This window comes from Rousettus aegyptiacus, unplaced genomic scaffold, assembly GCF_014176215.1.
Source record: "Rousettus aegyptiacus isolate mRouAeg1 unplaced genomic scaffold, mRouAeg1.p scaffold_m13_p_12, whole genome shotgun sequence".
Taxonomy (NCBI): Eukaryota; Metazoa; Chordata; class Mammalia; order Chiroptera; family Pteropodidae; genus Rousettus; species Rousettus aegyptiacus.
Genome location: NW_023416287.1, coordinates 87,215,587 through 87,234,485, shown reverse-complemented (window position 1 = coordinate 87,234,485; position 18,899 = coordinate 87,215,587). Strand labels below are relative to the sequence as shown.

Below are 18,899 nucleotides of genomic sequence, written 5' to 3'. Positions count from 1 at the left end.
AGAGGGGTGAGCAGGACCATGCGTCTCTCCTGTCAAGGCAGGCTGTCCCTCCTCCACACTTGTCATTCTGAGACAGGCTCTTTCTGGGCTACTGCCCCACCCACATCTTTCTCATGTGCATCCAGGAAAAAGTCTGAGGAGGAGAGTACGCAGGAGGACGCAGACAGTCCTCTCCCTTGATGCTTTCAAACCACTTCCTTCATATCTATTTTATTTTCTTGTTTTTTTCTCATTTATGTCATCTATGTCTCTAATATACTTTTATTCAAATCTATTTTCCTTTGGATACCTTGAATTTAGTATTTATTTCTGGGAATATTTTATTTTTTTTCTTTATTTCCTGGGTTTTGTCTTTTACCATTGCAGATGTTACTTATTTACGTTATATTTTCTGAGATCTTATATGTGCGGGTTTTCTTTTTTATCACCTCGGCAATTATCTGTGCAGTTATTTTTAATCAATACTAGAACTGCATATTATATTTTCTGTTTTGCTGCTAGATGTTTCCATTTTGCTTCTGTCTGCCATATAGTTTTCTGGTGGGAGGGGTTCTACTTTTGCTTTTATTGTTTTTTTTTTATTTGTTTTATTCTAGTATAAATGTTATATTATTTATATTTCTAAGATGTTAGATTATATTGTGTTATATTATATTACTAGCTATTATTCGAATGTCATTTTTCTTATTAAGTGTTAATGTTTTGGAATTCCTTAAATTAGTGATTACAGAAGAGCTTAGCAGGAGGAAAGGGAAAGGTGTTGGGTTTTCTCCTTTGGTTCAGTGGTTTATTGTTCTATTGCTAGAGGATATAGCAGTTTCTTTATCACACGTTCTCTTCTGTGTGTGTGTGTGCGCGCGCGCACGAGTGGACACGGTTTGTTTTGTGATATTATTCACATATGTGTATCCATGTCCATATGCATAAAATTCTACATTCTATTATAGACTTTTAGACCTTATATTGTTGAATTGAGCCTGAGCACCAGCCACGTTGGTTTTCTTCTGTGCTTCATGGCCTGATGTCGTTTTTAAGAGATACGCCCTCTCACAGCGCGTCCCGGGCCTTCCCCAGAAAGGGATAGACCTGCCGCTTCCTACGCACCGCACATTTCAAGATCCTGCCCTTTTCCCTCGCTTGCTCTGGTTGGCCCATTGTCTTTGCAGTTCTGCATTTAGGTGAGCTCTCTCCTTGTTACCTGGTTCCTTCCACTGCCAGGATTCCCCTGCCGTCTTCGCCCTGCATTCCACCCAAATCCTAGCAGCGGCGGCTGGTCCTTGGGCGGTCCTACTGCTCTTGCTTCTGTCTTTACTGCCCTGATGGCATCATTTCCTCCCCGTTCTAGCTGTGACTGAGACATCAATTTTAGGTGACTTCTCTTTGTTCTCGTTATTTCTCTGTATGGTTCTAAGAAAGGAATGGGGTGATTTTAGTGTCGGTAGTAACCTTTAACACAGAAGACTGGGAGCTCTCACTATGCCATCTGTGACTTATGTGGGCTTTAAAAATTTTTTGTATGTTTACATGAATGATTTAATGGTATTTATTTTAAATTAGGATTTTTCCCCCCAAATTTGTAAATATCTGTGAGCCTTCACGAATCTCTCTTTGCTACTGTGATCATTATAATATTTAAAATATCACAAGCAGAATTATTAAAAGGATAAGAGTTTGCTAAAATGCCTCCAAAAGCTGCTTACTTGTGGCACTTCTGATTCATTTCAGCATTCACTTGCTTTGGTTTAACTGAGACAGAACTTCTTCTAAAGAAAATATTGTCCCCAAAGGCCAGGCCCCATGCAGTCTAGACACAACCCCAGTGGCATCGGCATTAGCAGTGGGGAGCTCAAGGCAACTGTCATTTCATATCAAACACAGCAGCAAAATATGAAGTGCCCCACAGCCCTCGAAGCATGCCTGCGAAGGTGAGATCACTGCCACTCTTCCCCTTAGGTGGCGTCTGTTTACGCCATGCCTCACAGCTCTGAGGACAAGCTTTCCCGTTCGCCTCTCACGGAGCACTGCAGAGATCACATTTCACCAGGATGGAAAATGAGAGTGGACAATGCAGGTCATTATTGAAATAGCAAGCTAGGCTCATGATCGCTCTCCGCAGAGGCGTGGTGATGAAGGTGCCCTCCTAGTTGAAGGCGTGGGTAAGACAAAGCAAGGAAGAGTAGATGATTTCACGCCACTTACTCCCACTTCATTTTCCAAGAAAAAAAAAAAAATCTCATCTTCTTCGCGTTTCTTAACTGACAGAGAAAATTTCTGGCAGTCTGTGCAGACCAGTTAGACCAAGTGCATGAGAGTGGATGCCACTGTGCTCCAGGACCATCCGGCCTTGCTCAGGCGACCCAAGGTTTTTCTATGGATGCATCAAAAGAGTACGCGCTTCCTCGCTTCTCTGAAGACTTGTTGGCAACCTGATGACTTCTGTCCAACGGCAATAAGCTGGCGGTAATCAGTGCAAAATTGTCCTGATTACTCTAGTCACTCTGTAGTTCATTTTGAATGGTGTAATTTTCTAAAGAAAAAAAAAATGTCCCTGGATGTGGTTCCATAGTGTAGCGGTTAGCATGTCTGCTTTACACGTAGAAGGTCCTGAGTTCATGCCTCAGTGGAGCCATAATCCATGGTCTACAGCCATGCCACCCTGAACAAGCCTGATGTCTGATCTCAGAAGCTAAGCAGGGTCGGACTTGGTTAGTACTTGGATGGGGGACCACTTAGGAAAACCAGGTGCTGTAGGCATAAATAATAATAATAGTAAAAAGATGGTCTCCAGTTGGATATGCTCATCTTAATGAAGGTATATCTTCTCCTTTGCTGTAGAACATGGCTGTGAGTGAGTGAAAGTGTTACATATCTTTGGGACCTAACATACTACCTGAGATATAGGGTAGGGTTAACAAACATTTGTTTAAAAACAAACGAATGAATTAATGAATTAATGCTCTTCAAAGATCTTTTATTGTCAGTATCGTTTCTTGCCTGTTGTCAGAACTTCAATGGACTTTAAAGACGTAAACATTACTTGGTCCCAGCATGATTCATTTGCTCTGCTACTTCCTATCCACTTTAATTGAAGCTAAAAACTTCAAATTGGATCCCACTGTGTCCTTTACTAGCCTATTGTTTTCCTAGCCAATCCATACCACAATTGTTTGTACATTCCAAAGTTATCCATTATTATCACTTGGCTAAACAACACACAGCTGGTGGTAATGAAAGATGTTTCTACATTTCTGGATAAACTTAGCTGTGATGCTGCTTACTCTACGGCTCACTCTCTAAGACAAGAGAAGCTACATAACAGTTCTACCCATCAACCCAGCATCACAAAAAGTATGAATGTTAATTGAAATAAGAGGGTCAATTCCACATTTATAAGTACCTTTGCTTTAATTATTAGAAGTAGCTAATGTTAGATAAGAAGATAAATGTAACCGTCATTTCATTTTTCCTACGCTTAATTTATTCTAGCTTAGTATATATATATGTATGTGTATATATACATATACACACACACATTCACACTACACACACACATGCACACATGCACACATACATATATGTCTTTGTTATCAATTTAGAAAAAGTAGTTTGAATATTTACAGGGAATTGTCATATTAAAAAGCTTGGTATTCTGTTAATTGTCTGGATTTACTTTCCCAGTAATAAAAGATTAATGAAATATAACGAATTATTAAATGTAAAGGCTAATTTCATTTTCAATATCTAAGATTCTGATTCAGTTTAATCCATTAACCAGTTTCTAAAAAAATTCCATTGCACTCTGACTACTGAAAGATATCTGAAAGCAAAAACATATCCTCAGTGTTGGTCATACTATCATGGCCCCATCATTCCAGACTCCACATGCCAAAAGCCTAAGTGAGAATTTTAAAACTAGTTTTTGACAATTAAAAATTGCCAGCCAATACGTATAGCAGAAACAAGGTATACAGGTGTCATGATTTTTACACTTGGCTATAAATTAAATGCTATTTCACCCCCTGGAGTTCACAGTCTGAAGCTTCTAACTTTGTAAGCAATTAAGTTTGCATGCTCGGTTAATACTGGCACCCTGAACTCGATAATTTGCATGTACACAAAGCTTAGGCTCCCATTCACAGACAATATCTTTGCACAAATAAATCTGCAGTAACCTAAAGACAAGAGCAATTTGGTAGCCCCACAAAAACTCAGCCTTCAGTGTGTTTCCGCTTCCTTGACAATTTGCAGTTATCACAACTGTTATCTTCTAAATAAAAACACTAAGAAAGGCTCCTACCAAGGAAATTATTGAGAAGAACCCAAAAGATTCAGAACCAGTGAGAGGCTCATTTTGGAGGATTTCTGAGCTCTTGTTTTTTTTTTTTTTCTGTCTTTAGATTGTGTAAACCTGGGCAGACAACTTGACATAGCTTTGGAAAAATCATTCCTTCCTAATATATATAGAAATTTGACTCACAAACTGCCAAGCTAGATTAAAAAAAAAAAGAAAGTTAACATTGATCCAGTACTTTTTAAAATTCTAATCAGTTAAATGAACTCAATGTTCCTTCTACTTTTCATCTTTCAATGTTTTTAAATTCCATTTTACAAATTTTAACCTATATCATAGATATGTTGTCCAGTTTGGTAGATACAAGAATTACGATGTGGTACTAAAAATAAAAGTGTGCCTCTTTTAGTCCTACACACTGTGACAATTCGAATGATTCGTTAACGTTTATACTGTAATCTCTTAATGTAAGTCCTTCACTAAATTTATAAGGACATAAACCACAAGAAATACAATTTGATATAAAAAGCATGAATTGAAAAACGATGCCTGATATCCTCAATAAAGACATAGAAGGGGTAAAAAATGCATTTTATAGCTACATATGATAATGAAACTTCATATAAACCAAACATGAAGGAGAGGCTATAGTTCCGCAAAAACCTTTTAACTAAAAACCAAAGTAATACAGGACGTGTTGTTGAACTTCTCTGCTACAGAATGTGATGGAGGCCATGCCGCTCCATATTGCTTGCTTCTTCCCAGCTGCGAGTTGTGTGTTGAGATCCTAATCCTCAATGCGGTGGTGTTAGGAGGTGGGGGCCTTTGTCAGCTGATTCAGTCATGAGGGGAGAGCCTTCGTGAAGGGGTGAGTGTTTCATAAGCGTCTCCAGGGGACCCCTAGCCCCTTTCATCATGGAAGGACACAGCAAGAGGGTGCCCGATTAGGAACCAGAAAGGGGCTCTCGCCCGACCTCAACCACGTTGGTGGTTGACGTTGGACTTCCAGCCTACAGGACCGTGAGCATCTCGTTTTTGTTGTTTATAAGCTACTCAGGTTGTGGTATTTGTTATAGCAGACCGAACAGACTAAGATGCCGGCTGTCCATTAGACAACATGTCCAGCTCTTATGGAGACCTCTGGCAGCCTGGTGCACTTGGAAAGTAGCTCAAGTTATGGAAAGGCAGTGTAGGGGACGATCCATAACCACAGCTTTCAAAGGACTAACTGTGAGGAGAAATCTTGACTCGTTAAGCCCTGAAATTTTGAGGGTGCTTATTACAGCACTTCGTATGTGATTAATATGTGAGAATAGAATTTAGCTAAATTAGAGGGATGAGTGGTTAAATATTCTTTAGATTATCCCCATTAGATATTAGTCATGTGACAGAAGTGAGTTAGCAAACAATTTTAAACAGAGCTTTCTCATACTTAGCAAGAATTCAGTTATTTGCATTAGAGATGGAAATGTGATTTTTAAAAACCATGTATGTACTTTAGAAGCTAATTACACAGCTTTCAAAGTTTACGTTTGGTTAAGAAAAGTAAAATTAGTACCTAGATACACAGTCTCCTCTTCCTTGGATGAGGCTGCAGACTTTTCTGGAGGCAGATCTTAGTTTAAATATATGGTTTTAAGCATTTTTACTGCTCAAAAATGGTTTGAATAAAGCTCTCAAGCCCTATATAATAACTTTAGCATGGAAAATGTTGAGAACAATATATATTATTAATATATACCCACTATGGTACAAAATAACCTTGGCCAGATTTAAAAGATGACAGCTGTGAAAAAAACATCTTCAAGTCAGAGGCTCTATGTGGATATGAAATGCAAGACGCATACCGGTAAAATTAGGTGAATGGATTATTTAGTGTTATCCATAAGGATATTGACGATATCCCTGAGGAAATACACACACACACACACACACACACACACACACACACATATATCTATACATATATATTCCCTGAGGAAACATATTTATTTATATATATATATATATTTATATATTTATATATATACATACATATCTATACATATATATGTATCTATATATATGCCTATTTCTATTGAATAGTTCCTTTTTAAAATTTTTATTTATTTAAGTAGAGTTGGTATATAATCTTTTATTGGTTATGTTAGATTCAGGTGTACAATACAGCGACTCAACATTTTTGTACCTTACAACATGATCACCTCACTACTTCTAGTAATCATCTGTCACCTTGTAAACTTATTATTATTGACCATGCTCCCCTTCCCCTTCTCTTGAGGTGACTTTTTAGAGTAGCTGCTAAGCTAAGGTTAACAACAGTCAGGTGTACGCTTGTCTTACTCATTGCTGTTACAGGAAGACAATGCGTTTGCTTTTATGTAACAACCAGACCCATTCATTTAGGCATAGGCGTACGTAGGAAGCTGGTACATCGCTCTGTCACATAATACTTAGAAGTAAGAGTTGGCTATTTAGAGATAAGAAGGTCTTCTATAATACATACTGTGAAATACTGTGATAAGGATCCGAAGAATTTTTTAAAAAAGGAAGCTCTTTGGGAATGAGGCAACATGGGGCAGTCCGGGGACACCCCCTCCGGAGAGTCCGCGGTGGGACACGGGTGACAGATGGGCTCCAGCAGCCACACGTTGGGTGCATCTCAGGTTTTCCTCAATGGCCGCACCTTCACTGGGCTCTGTCAGCCAAGGACCAAGCACGGCGGTTAGTAATGGAAACTTCTTTTAGGAAACTTTTACCTGAGGACTCTTGGTTGGCCTGTCAGATCTGCACCGTGTGGAGTATCTTCCTACCCAATCTGCCATTCTCTCACTCACCTTGCACAGAGGTCAGACGTGCAAGGTGTGCAGTGTAAAGAATCTACTCTGGGTGTTTCTGCCTCTTCCTTCATAGACACCCCCACTCCTCAGCCCAAGTCAGTTTCTTGCACATCTAATCCCACCTGGCTATCTCTATCTCAGGGGCCTGATCTGACGCTGTAAGTATTTTGAGGTCAGACCGCTTGGCTCAGGGACTATTTTTGTTTCTAGAACGATATGTTTATGAAACAAGAGCAAGAATCACAGCCAAGTTTTAAATATTTTCACTTATGGAAAAAAAATAAGTATATATTAAACGCCAAAAGCAGAACCTATGATTTTGTTGGTGTTGCTGTTACCTTAAGAAAGTCAGTATGTAGAATGAAAATAATATAATAGGCGGATCTCTTACTACCCATTACTTTCTTTCTTTCTTTTTTTTTTTTTTTTTTGTATTTCGAGAGTTTAGACCAGAAACATCTTCACAAAGAATCACTCTTGGTTGACCTTCATCTTTCAGGTGGTAGCAAATATTGTTTTTCCAGTTTGTAACACGTTTTCTATAAAGGATACAACCAAGAAATAGAGAGGGTAAAACGAAGAAGATGATTTGTATTTTTGAGAAACAACATTTGGTGTGGGAACCAGTAGAGTGGGGTAGCATAGAAAGTTACGAATACATGTAGATATAACATTTTTAACAGATTGAATGTAAAAAATGTATGGAACTTGTCTTATATCAAAAATTAATGGTGACTTATTTTTAGTTTTAGTATTATAATACCTACATGCAGACCAAGAAATTGGTTAGTTATCACATGCTTATAGCAGTTTAATTTTTTATTTCATAAAAACGAAAGGAAAAACTTAGTAGATCAGTGGAAGGGAGCTGAGCTTCTCAGGAAAAAATCCACAATACAAATGACTTAACAAAAGTTTTAGCCTTCTACCAAGTTGTTTGCCGAAGCCAGATAGTCAATGACAGATGGGTTTGGTCTCAGAAAAGCTGCACAGGAAAAGATCTAATCAAGATGAGAAAAGCAATGGAATAAAGACTCAAGCCACTGCACTTCCTCGAATCACTTGAAATTAAATTATTTCGAGCTGTATCTCAGGAGATATCTCTTTAAAAGATAAAGCATGTTTCTCCTTAAATAAATGACACCATCTATGATTACCTAGGCAATTTTAGACCATCGAAGAGTCTCAAAAAAAAAAAAAAAAATTAAAGTTAACCTTCAAAATGGCTAAATTTTATGCTTATGACCCTAACTATATGAGACATGGTGAGCATCTGTGATACATATTGAGAGATGAAGCTGTGTTTGTACCACATGATTACATCTTACATATCTAGCACATAGTACAGTATCATGCATGCACATATGTTTATGTTGTATACATAACATAAAACCCCTCCTCCCATACAAATATGCATATGGACATACACACTTCCAAATTTTGCATAAATATTCTACATTTGGGTAGCTTTCCAATTTTCATATAAAATTGTGATCTTCATTAAGAGTGACACAAATTGTTTTTGATGACTAGTGCTTCTACTGTGTGTTTTACAAGGACTAAAAGGAAAGAAAAAGAAAGGCTGGCCAATGGGAGCTGGGTGCCCTGTGCCTCCGGGGCCCCAGAGAAGCATGATTTAAACCTCTCTAGACAATGCCATCGTGTGCTCTTGCACTTACATTTATTATTTAACAACAACAAAGAAGTGTAGTTATTACCTAAGAAAGGCTTTCTACTTGGATAACTGATGGGAGCTACCTCCATCCTTAGAAGTAACATTCTCATTTTTAGGTTGAAAATCATCCCAGATCATTTTGCTAAGATTGGTTCAAATGTTTTTCTAGACCATCTGAGAATAACTTAGATGTTTATTATTTTTAGAGCTATATGTCTTTCTTTTGAAAACCATTAGAAATTTTGTTAAGTAATTCTAAGGTACATTGCATATCGATAGTGGAAAGGTAGTGCGATACAGACTGGTAAGGATTCTACAGTGCATAATTTCCTCTCCCTGTTCTAGAAAATTGCAGTTTAGTAAATGTGTCTTATATATCCATACTGTCCTGTGTTTGCCCACTGGTTTGAGTTAAAGATGTAATATTGATAAGGAATTTCTTATGTCAGTGTGACAAAATTTATAATAATCATATCGGACCCCAAAAAGTGGAGCTGGTTTAACCAATTTTAATGATATGTACAAATTTAACACTCTATACATTTCATCTTATATTAAAAATTGTTATTTTAAAGATGGGTTAATATGAAAAACATGATTAACTCAATAAAGCAGAATAAGGTATTCCTTACAAAATATAGACATAGAAAATGACATCAAATTTAATGGAAACTTGGAAGTAATATATGTAAACAATAAGTTTTCATTCGCTTATCAAATAATGTCCTTATAGCTTTAAAAGTATTACCCAATTTCTTAAAATACTTAAAAATCCATAGAACCTTGCTAGATATTTTTACTTAATGAAACAGTGATAAAAAAATAATTTGGTTCGGCAACTTAGTACTATTTTAATAATCAAAATCAGATTAATATCACTGTTTACTTAGCTCTGTTTTCAAGATTCTTGAAAAAAATCACGTATATTTTAGATTTTATTTGTTGCTCTGAAGACGAGAGTGACACACGTGTGCACAACACGACTGAGGAAGATATTAGAATGGAAGAGAGAAGAAACGGTAGTGGGGGGATGACTTTTGTGTCCACGCTATGTCGGCAAATGAAATATATGTTACTTAAAAATCATGCTGAGAAATGACACAGTAAATGGTTTTAACAACTACTTCATGTGTGGTTTTGTGTGTGGTTTTCTTTGACAGAGCATCTTTCTATGTTTCTATTCGGCATCCTTTTCTGATACATCGCTGAACTGGCTTTGCACGGTACTCCAAGATGTTCAAGTAATTTATTATTTAGAACGGCGGTCCCCAATCTTCGTGACACCAGGGACTGGAGCTCCTATGAGAATCTAACGCCTGATGAACTGAGGTGGAGCCGAGGCGGTGATGCTAGCGCTGGGGAGCGGGGGCAAATACAGATGAAGCTTCGCTCCCTCTCTGGCTGCTCACCTCCTACTGTGTGGTCCTGTTCTCTGATTTAGAAGAAATTCTAGGGAATTAAAAAGAATTTTGCCTCAAAAATAAACCTCTGCAACAAACTGACATGCCAAGTAATCCTGTTTAACACAGAGAAAATGAACAAGAAAGTGGAAGACTTGCAGGACATAAAATCACAGAAGAGTTATCGTGGCTCATAGCTGAACACTACGCCCTAAGTCCAGAATGATAAGAGTTTGGTGTTCTTTCATGAGATGGTCAGCCAGGGTTGAGGAAACAGAGGAGAGACTCAGGGGAATAAAGTTTATTATACTCACAGGTCCTAGAGACAGAGCTGGTAGGAAAGACATGGGGGGTTGGGGGGGGGGTGAGGGTCAGGGGGCAGAGACAAGAGGAGGGAGAAGCCTTTACTGGGGTTTTCTTGGGAAAGGGAAGGCAGGGTAAATAGTTTAGGCTTGCGTAGTTTAGATAATTTTGGCAGGCTCTAAGCCATAGGGATGGTTCCTAGTTACCTGGTACTTAGCCAAGGTTGTTAAAGGGAGAGGAATTTTGTCTCTTAAGGTTTGAGGGCCAGATAGGGGAGGTCCATCTCTGGACTAGTAATTTACACATCAGAGACACACTCCTGCTGAGTCTTTGGGACTCTGTAAGAATTGGCTAACTCCGAGAGAGGGGGAAGTCTCTCTCCAGCACAAATTTTTTTTTAATGTCCAAGCAGTATAATATAAAGAAAATTAAAGTATATAGAGAGACAGTACAATAATAATAACAATAACACCTACCATTTATTGAAAATTTACTTTTATGGATTTCTTCTACTTTTAGAAGTTACTAATGGCAGGACCATGACACAAACCCTGGTTTGACTGTAAAGACTTTTAACTACTATTCTATATTGAATGCATATAACTATATAATTGTCCTTGAGATTGAGGAAAAGTTACTCGGAAATCGCTTCTCATTTATTTGGTCCCTATACTAGGTCACAGGACTGGTCGTCACTTATTCAAGAATGATGATAACTGTGACTAAAACAAAGAAATGGTATGACAGATTCCTGTTTTAAATTACTTTCGTGTGTAATAAACTTAAAATCATTTTTGTAATGTGGTGCAAAGAGCATGTTGAGTAAACATTTCTATAACTGATCCACGAAGCAGTCTAAACGAGGAGAGATGATTTTAACAAAATAGGTAATTTAGCACACGGAGGTAGTAGGGTACTCCAGGCTGTGTATTCGAAAGTAGGCTGGGAGATGTTAGAGGCACTATGAAGGCAAATACTGAAGGGACATTAGATTTAGGTAGAATCGTAGCTACTGCATCTGGATAGTTATAAGGATGCACGTAAAAGAGAAATGCTAATGGTGTCTTGTTTTAGTTTTATGGTACATAAAGTATACATGTGAGCGCTGATCTGTAGACCAGTTTGGATGGAGGGATAGGGAGAGAAGAAGTCGTTTTAGAAACGCACGGGATGCTGAACGGGAATAGCAAAGTCCAGGCTTGAAGGTGAAATGTCAGCCACATGAGAGATGGAGAAAGCGCAAGCAAACAAGGAAACCGTAGCACCGTGGAAACCGAGAAAGATGTGTCTTAAGAAGGTGGTCAATGACATTTACTGCTTTGGAGAACATGCAAAATGAAGATCTAAATAAATGGTCATTAGTTAATGCAATGACCTTTAAGAATCTAGCCATTTATATTCTTTGGAAAGTTTTATTAAAGAGTACTAAAATTAGAATTTCATCTTTTGCATGCACACAGAAGATGCATTTATGAACTACTCACAGAGACCTGAGCAAACATTTCTACGTACTGCTAATAATAATTTTCGACCAAATACATCCTTAAAAAAAAAAAAAAATTAGGACAGTCCTGAATGCAAAACTGGTTCTTAGGCAAAGTAGAGACTTTTTCCAGGTGAGTTGCCTTATCTCACCTACACACTGAATTTACCTGTCTTGCACCAGAGCCTCCCAACACTGAGAGCCTAACATAGCAAAGTCATCCTGCTTTCCTCATGTTTACCGTGTACCCTCCTGCTGCATTTGTGCTCAGATCACCACGAACAACATACCCAGAACACCCGGGGGTCCTAAGCTGAGTGGAGAATTACCAAGTTGAAAAAGAGGCCCTAGGCTCCAGGAGCTGTCATCCGACCTGAGAGAGAAAACAGTATAATTCAAAGCACACACTTCCTCAAATTATAATTGCATCGGTCTTAGAAACTGCATCCCATCGTTCCATGTCTATCCTCTGTGGTGAAGTTCAGAGGAGTCACTGACCGTGGGAAGACTGGAAAAGCAGGTGTGTTATTACATCACTCATATATGCTTTTTTCACTTCTTGTTTGATTCAAACTTGTGGACATTTTTAGAAGTAACTGAAAGTGAAGATATTTTGCTCACATACCATGAATTTTGGCCATTCTCTTATTTAAACAGTATCACCATGGTATTTCACATGAGGATATTTTAGAAGTGGAACAAAACATACATATGGGATATTCCCTTTACCAAACTCATATGATCACCCAATATCATTATTAAGATGTAAGCTACATTGGCAAATTGATTTATTTTGTCCATAGGACACGTCTATTCATCATCTAAATTAAGCATATGCAATTAGAAGATGTTTATTTCAAATTTATAAAACTAATACTTTGAACAGTGTTTCAAATGGAAATCTATAATTAACAGAGTAAAATTTACGGCGACTCATTACATTGGAAAATGGCAGGTGAGTGAGGGTTATATTGAATTCTAGAAATAAAATACTAAGGCTGTGTAACCTAAAACAGGTTTCTGTATCCCTTACAGGCAAGGAACGTATTTGATTTACGTTTGCCTAATGCATGAAATAGTTCTAGGCTCACAATATGAGCCTAATAAATGTTTGTGAAATTGATGGAATCATATGATATAATGAGATGTGATCTATTTCTTCTTCCTTAATTCTTCTGTTGCCCAAAAGAGCAGAGCTCAGTTTCACTCACAATTTCACTAGCTTTCCTTATCTTGAGTTTTCTCATATATTTACTTTCTTACTTTTCCTTCGCTACCATTTTTTTTTTTTGCTTCATTTTTCTTTTTTTCACTCTTGAATGACGCCTTGTACTGCAACAGTGCTCAGGTGTTTTTCAAATGGCGAAGATAATAAATAATTTTTTTAAATAAACATTTCAGTGTTACATGCAGCTGAACAATCCATGCTAGTGCTACATTGACAAAAAAGATTTATCTCCTCCAGGATTAAACATCCACGTGGTAATATATTAAAAATACTGTCTCCTTCCCATCTGATTTCCAACTCACATTTATACAGGTGGCTCTTCAGGTTCACATTCGAACTGAATGTCACTGAATATATTTTGGCTTAGAATTCAGGTTTCTCCGGTGTTATTTGAACCTTATCAGCTTTCTCTTATTCATCAAATCCTGTTCTTTACATTTTTTTCTAATAATTTCTTAACCTCTCTGGAACAACAAAGCTTACTTCCGCCCCCCCCCCCCCCCCCCCCCCCCCCCCCAGTTCTGTCCCTTTGCTTTTGGCCCCGTTTCCATTTCGATGCTATAATAAGTCGTTTTAGATTTTGTTGCCACAGCAGTGATGCCGTGCTGCTTGCTTCAGAAACAAAACCTTGAAACGATGCCTTTACGTCAAGGAGATTTAGTATTCTCATGCTCGACAGAAAATTCAAAAATAACCAAATGCTAGGTTTTTGAAAATTCCTCAAACGTGCTTTTTTTTTTTTCCTATTCGTTTTCATTGAGTTCCTGAGAAAGTATTTAATCTGAAAATCGAAGGTTTTTCTTTACAGTCTTTTGTGTTCTTTAGTCATAGACTTAAGTAGTTGAGGAGTGAGTTTACGAAAGCAGAATCTTAAGACAGAGGCAAGCAAACAATAATAAGGACGACGGTAGAAAACAGTGACATTATTTAAAGAAATTATTTTGGCAAAGAAAGATAGTAAATCTGTCAGTTTATATGTAAACTTTACTGTCATCTTTCTGAACATAGATATTATTCACAAAAGAAGGATCAACAAAATTTCAAAGGTTAAAATTAATTTTACATACGAAAAAGAATATAAATGCATGTATTTCTTTTTATTTGTTAGGCACTTAGCTGCATTTGAGAAACAGTTTTTTTTTTTTCAGCTCCCCCAAATTGTATTTTCTCGACTGCCAGGGATTGAAGTAGAATAAAATTTGGATATATGATCAACTTATTATTATGTGAATTAGCCAAAAAAGGAAAATTTTTACACATTTCTATTTTGATATAATAGTGTGATGAGGTCGTTTCCCACTCTCGAAACACCACCTTAAATGTAAAGTCTCCTATAAAACTTTATTATAAAGTGTCTTATGAAAATATATAGAGATATTTTCCCAGACTATCACTTCAGCAGCCTCCAAAGAGGAAGCCAAAGCAGTTAAAGATGAAAACTGTATCTGACGGCAAAAAAAAACCATATAATTACTAAAAAAAAAAAAAAAAAAATGAATGAAAGAGTTCCATATTCTTTATTCTCCAAGTCTTCCTTCTATATTCTCCATGGACATCTATGAGGTAATTATTTATTGTATTAAATAATCTTGAATTCTATTTTGTTTTACTTTTACAGTATAAACAAATAAAAAACAGAAAGTAACATATGTTTAACACTGTAAAAAAAAATCTATGAGGTGAATGAAAAAAACAATGTTTCTCATTTGAGAAGATTTTATCGAACAAAGTCACCCATTGTTCTTCGGTTATCCAAGACAGGTATTGCCAGAAGAGGGACCTGTTGGAGTGAGGAAAGGGAATGTTTTACATTTGGGAGCAAGAGAAAATGTGAAAGGAATCAAATTATAGAGAAGATAGCTCAGTCAGAAACACTTAATCTTATTATGAGAATAAAAAATGAAACTAGAAATTAGGAAGACCTCTAATAGAAACTTTATTGATGTAGGACTTCTCAAGAAAGGGAACAGGTAATCAAAAGCTCCTTAAAAAAGTTTCAGTATCATGAAAGTGATAGGCAAAGAAGTTTTGAGCAAACAAGTGCTCAATTTTGCAGTAAAATCTGATTTTCATAAGGTTCGTCTGACTTGTAATTGACATTCATTGAATTTACAAGTTTGCTTCTTTTGCAAGGAATTTTTGGAAATATTAATTCTTGTTTCCACTAATGTTTTCAGACTACTTATTTAGATATTCAGAACATAAATATGCCTGCAGCGAATAGACTTACTTTTCATGTAACAAAGGAAGCTCATTTGAATCTCAGAGTTACCTCAGAAACAAGCAGTGGAGGTATTTCTCCTCCACAGAAATTGTTTAGCATATGAGCTCTAAAGTGATTATATTCAAGACTGCACCAATCCCCGCATACCTAAGGAAGGACAATTTTGATTACGCGGCGAGGCAAACGACCTCAGACAGGAAATACAGTGATTATCAGGCAACACAAAAACGTGGATGGAAACAGATGAGAGGAACTAAACAGGTATGTTTTGCACCTTTGAGTGTGGAGACTTTCTGGTCTGTCATATATGATTTCTTACATAGAGAGTAGTTTGAGCAGCTTTGGCCAACACTGGAATCATGTACTTCCAGCTTCAAACAAAAACAAAACAAAACAAAACAAAAAAAGAGTTTCCTTGTCTCGGATCCAGTTTGAAAATTCTAAGGGGGGTGATGGTGGTTGTTCCAACTTGTCTCCCATTTGCACCCATAAACCAAGCACTGTGGTTCATGAGATGGGATCAGCCAAAGTTCACGGGTGTCACACAGTGAAATTAAATGAAGGAAGGGCGCCTATGAAGGGTGTCTGGGGAGAGGAGGTTTTCGAACTCAGCATCATTGCTGGAATCCATGTCAGCCTCCCAGCCTCTCCCTGTGGTATCTATTACTCTGTGTCTTCCCTCCTGACCGACCGGATGCAGGTTCCAGAGATCAGCCTGCTGTATTTTCCAGGAACTGATATTTTCTTTGAATGCTTCTCCTCTCCTAACTTGATTTGATTTAGACTCATCTTCCTGTCTTCCAGTCTTTCAGTTTTTCCTGATATTCTGGAAATAAGCGCTTTTCTTATAGGTGTTTTCACTTGTGATTTGTATTGGTAAGGATGAATGTGAGCTCCTGCAGGAGGCTATTCATGAATATTCATAAAGTAGGTTAACGTTTTACCCGACCACCAATATCTATTTTTCAGCCCACTCCCTCCACAAAGCCTTTAAACAAGTAGTTGGTGGGACAAACATATTGAAATGAGACAAAGCTGATTTTCCCATTCAGTAATTTTCCACTTGGTGCCCACGACTTGTGACTAAAATGTTGGATCAGAACATATACATATCCATCGTTGCCTAGTATTTTTCTGGAGTTCTTAGTTGTCTTTTGTTCAAAACAAGACCTGCAAAATTCATGACTTTCCTCAGCTTTTTTGGTCTGATTTTTCACGATTTATAATTGAACACCGCGTGCTGACAGTGTGCTATTTAGCTCCCAGAGAGTGAAACTCATGTCTAATTGTCTGAAACACTTAGAGGCACCTGATGTGGATGACACCTGTGGCTGACGCCTAAGGAGATGTGATAAAGATGTTCGAGTTCGCGAATAAGCAAAGCACTAATTCATAGTTGGGAATTTTACATGCTTGATATCGGCTCCGAAAAATATCAATGCACAAATTATTTTTAACTTTATAGAAAGGAGAAGAAATAATAATACGGCTCATTATCCAGACTAATTGACAAAAAATTACATTCCTATTAAATGTAAAATTTTACATTTTATAAATAATTGCTTCGTCAGCTTGCAGTGACCAGGACAATGTATTGCCACGTGATCTCTTCAGATGGCTGTGAATGGTAACAACTGAAGAAATGTTTTTTGACCTCCGTTTCCATTAGTACACTTCTAACTAGTCCCCAGTCCATTGATCACGATAGCAAATGAAAGGAACATTTAGGTGCTATCATTAATTCTGTCTCACAAAAGCCGGCTGTCTACCTTCTAAATTATCTGTGCTTCTTGTGTAGTGAATGGGAGAAAATTGCTAGCCTGGAGTTTTTTCATACAGAACTTTCTGTCCTGCAAGAGCTCCTAGGGTTGAAAATGGCGCTAAACCGAAACTGAACAGTCTAAGAACATTTAGGCCTCCAGGATCAGGCACAGGTAAGCAGATTGCCTCGTTAAGAAGGCTTAGCTAGCCCAGTAATTTGTCTATAGGCATGTGTTTTATAATTAATATTTTGCATCTTAACAAGAATATGTCTCCCCCCAAATAAATGTAAATGTAGGAGACTTAGGATATATAAAATTATTATGATAATGTGATATTGTTAAGGGGTTGGAACAAGGAGGTGGCCAGCATTCTGTATGTCACTAGAAAAAAACATAACAATTTTACAGAGTTAAGCAATACCCTTATTAGCAATATCAATACTGGTCATTCCCTCCTTACGTAAGTAATAGCCAAAGGAAATCACAGTTTTCTTTGAAACTAGTACAGAAAAAGTTTTGTGGATACAGGAATAATGAGTCAAAATTCCCAATTTAAATGTTAACTTCTTGTCCAAGTACACATGTAACATTTAAATGAAGAATGTTAAAAAAAAATAATTAAAAAAACCAAAACATACATAAAAACCAACATAGAAAGCTGGGGCCTTCCAAAAAAGGTAAAATTATATCCAGCCAGAGAGCAAAAGGATCATGAAACACTTCTTGGACTGGTTTGTGATAACCTAAAAAATTCATATAATCGACAATGAAATTAAAAAAAAAATAACAATGGGATAAATGCAAACAAACGAAGGAGGCAGCCCAAGCAAAGACAGAACGTGGAGAACGGGGCACAGGAGGGGCCACATTTCCAGCTTTGCTGGTACCAGGAGGATGCTGGGTCATAATAAAGACGGGGAGAGAAGCAGAGCGGAAGTTCCCCGGTTCCATTCACCAACTGTTTTGAGCACAGAGACAACACACTATTGATGCCGCATGGTTTTCCCTCTAAAATTTTTTGCATTACTTTTAGAGTGTTTGGGTTTTCTTTTTTGTTGTTGTTATTTCTTAAATTAAGAGGCATCCTTTTAGTGGCAATACTGGACAAATAGGAATTATGTTTAGAGAAATTTGATTTATAAAACAATTAATACTCATGTTCACAAAACTAAGAATGAATATCTATATCTATGTATCTAAGTCTATATCTCTATATCTGTCTCTGTTTCTATTCTATATCTCTATCTCTATCTGCATACCTATATATCTCTATGTCTATGTCTCTATCTATACCTATATATCTCTATCTTTATCTCTATTTCTATCTCTATATCCACATCTATGTTTATATATCACAGGGGCAATTAAAAGTTTTCATTGGTCAAATCAAAATGTAAAAATATCTAAATCTCAAATGTTTAAATGTTTTAAGCCATAAAGTGAACTAACAATATTCGGCGTATTTTGAGTAATGAAAGGGATAATTAAAACAAATTAGAGATTTCTTCATTGTGAGTATTCAGCTTTGGAAGAAGTTATCGATAATACCATATACGGCGGCTGTTGAATTCAATCTGGTAGGTACAAATCAAAAATTTGCAAATAGAACATATTAAACAGATGTATTGTCTTCCAGGTGTAAGGTTTATAGAAGAAAAGATTATTTCCAATCTCATTTCACTTGTAATTGAA

At 37.0% G+C, this 18,899-nt stretch overlaps 1 pseudogene; it reads left to right on the top strand.

Moving 5' to 3' along the window:
• The first annotated feature begins 2,638 nt into the window (after nt 1-2,638).
• Nucleotides 2,639-2,754, top strand: LOC118610391 (annotated as a pseudogene).
• The last annotated feature ends 16,145 nt before the right edge of the window (nt 2,755-18,899 follow it).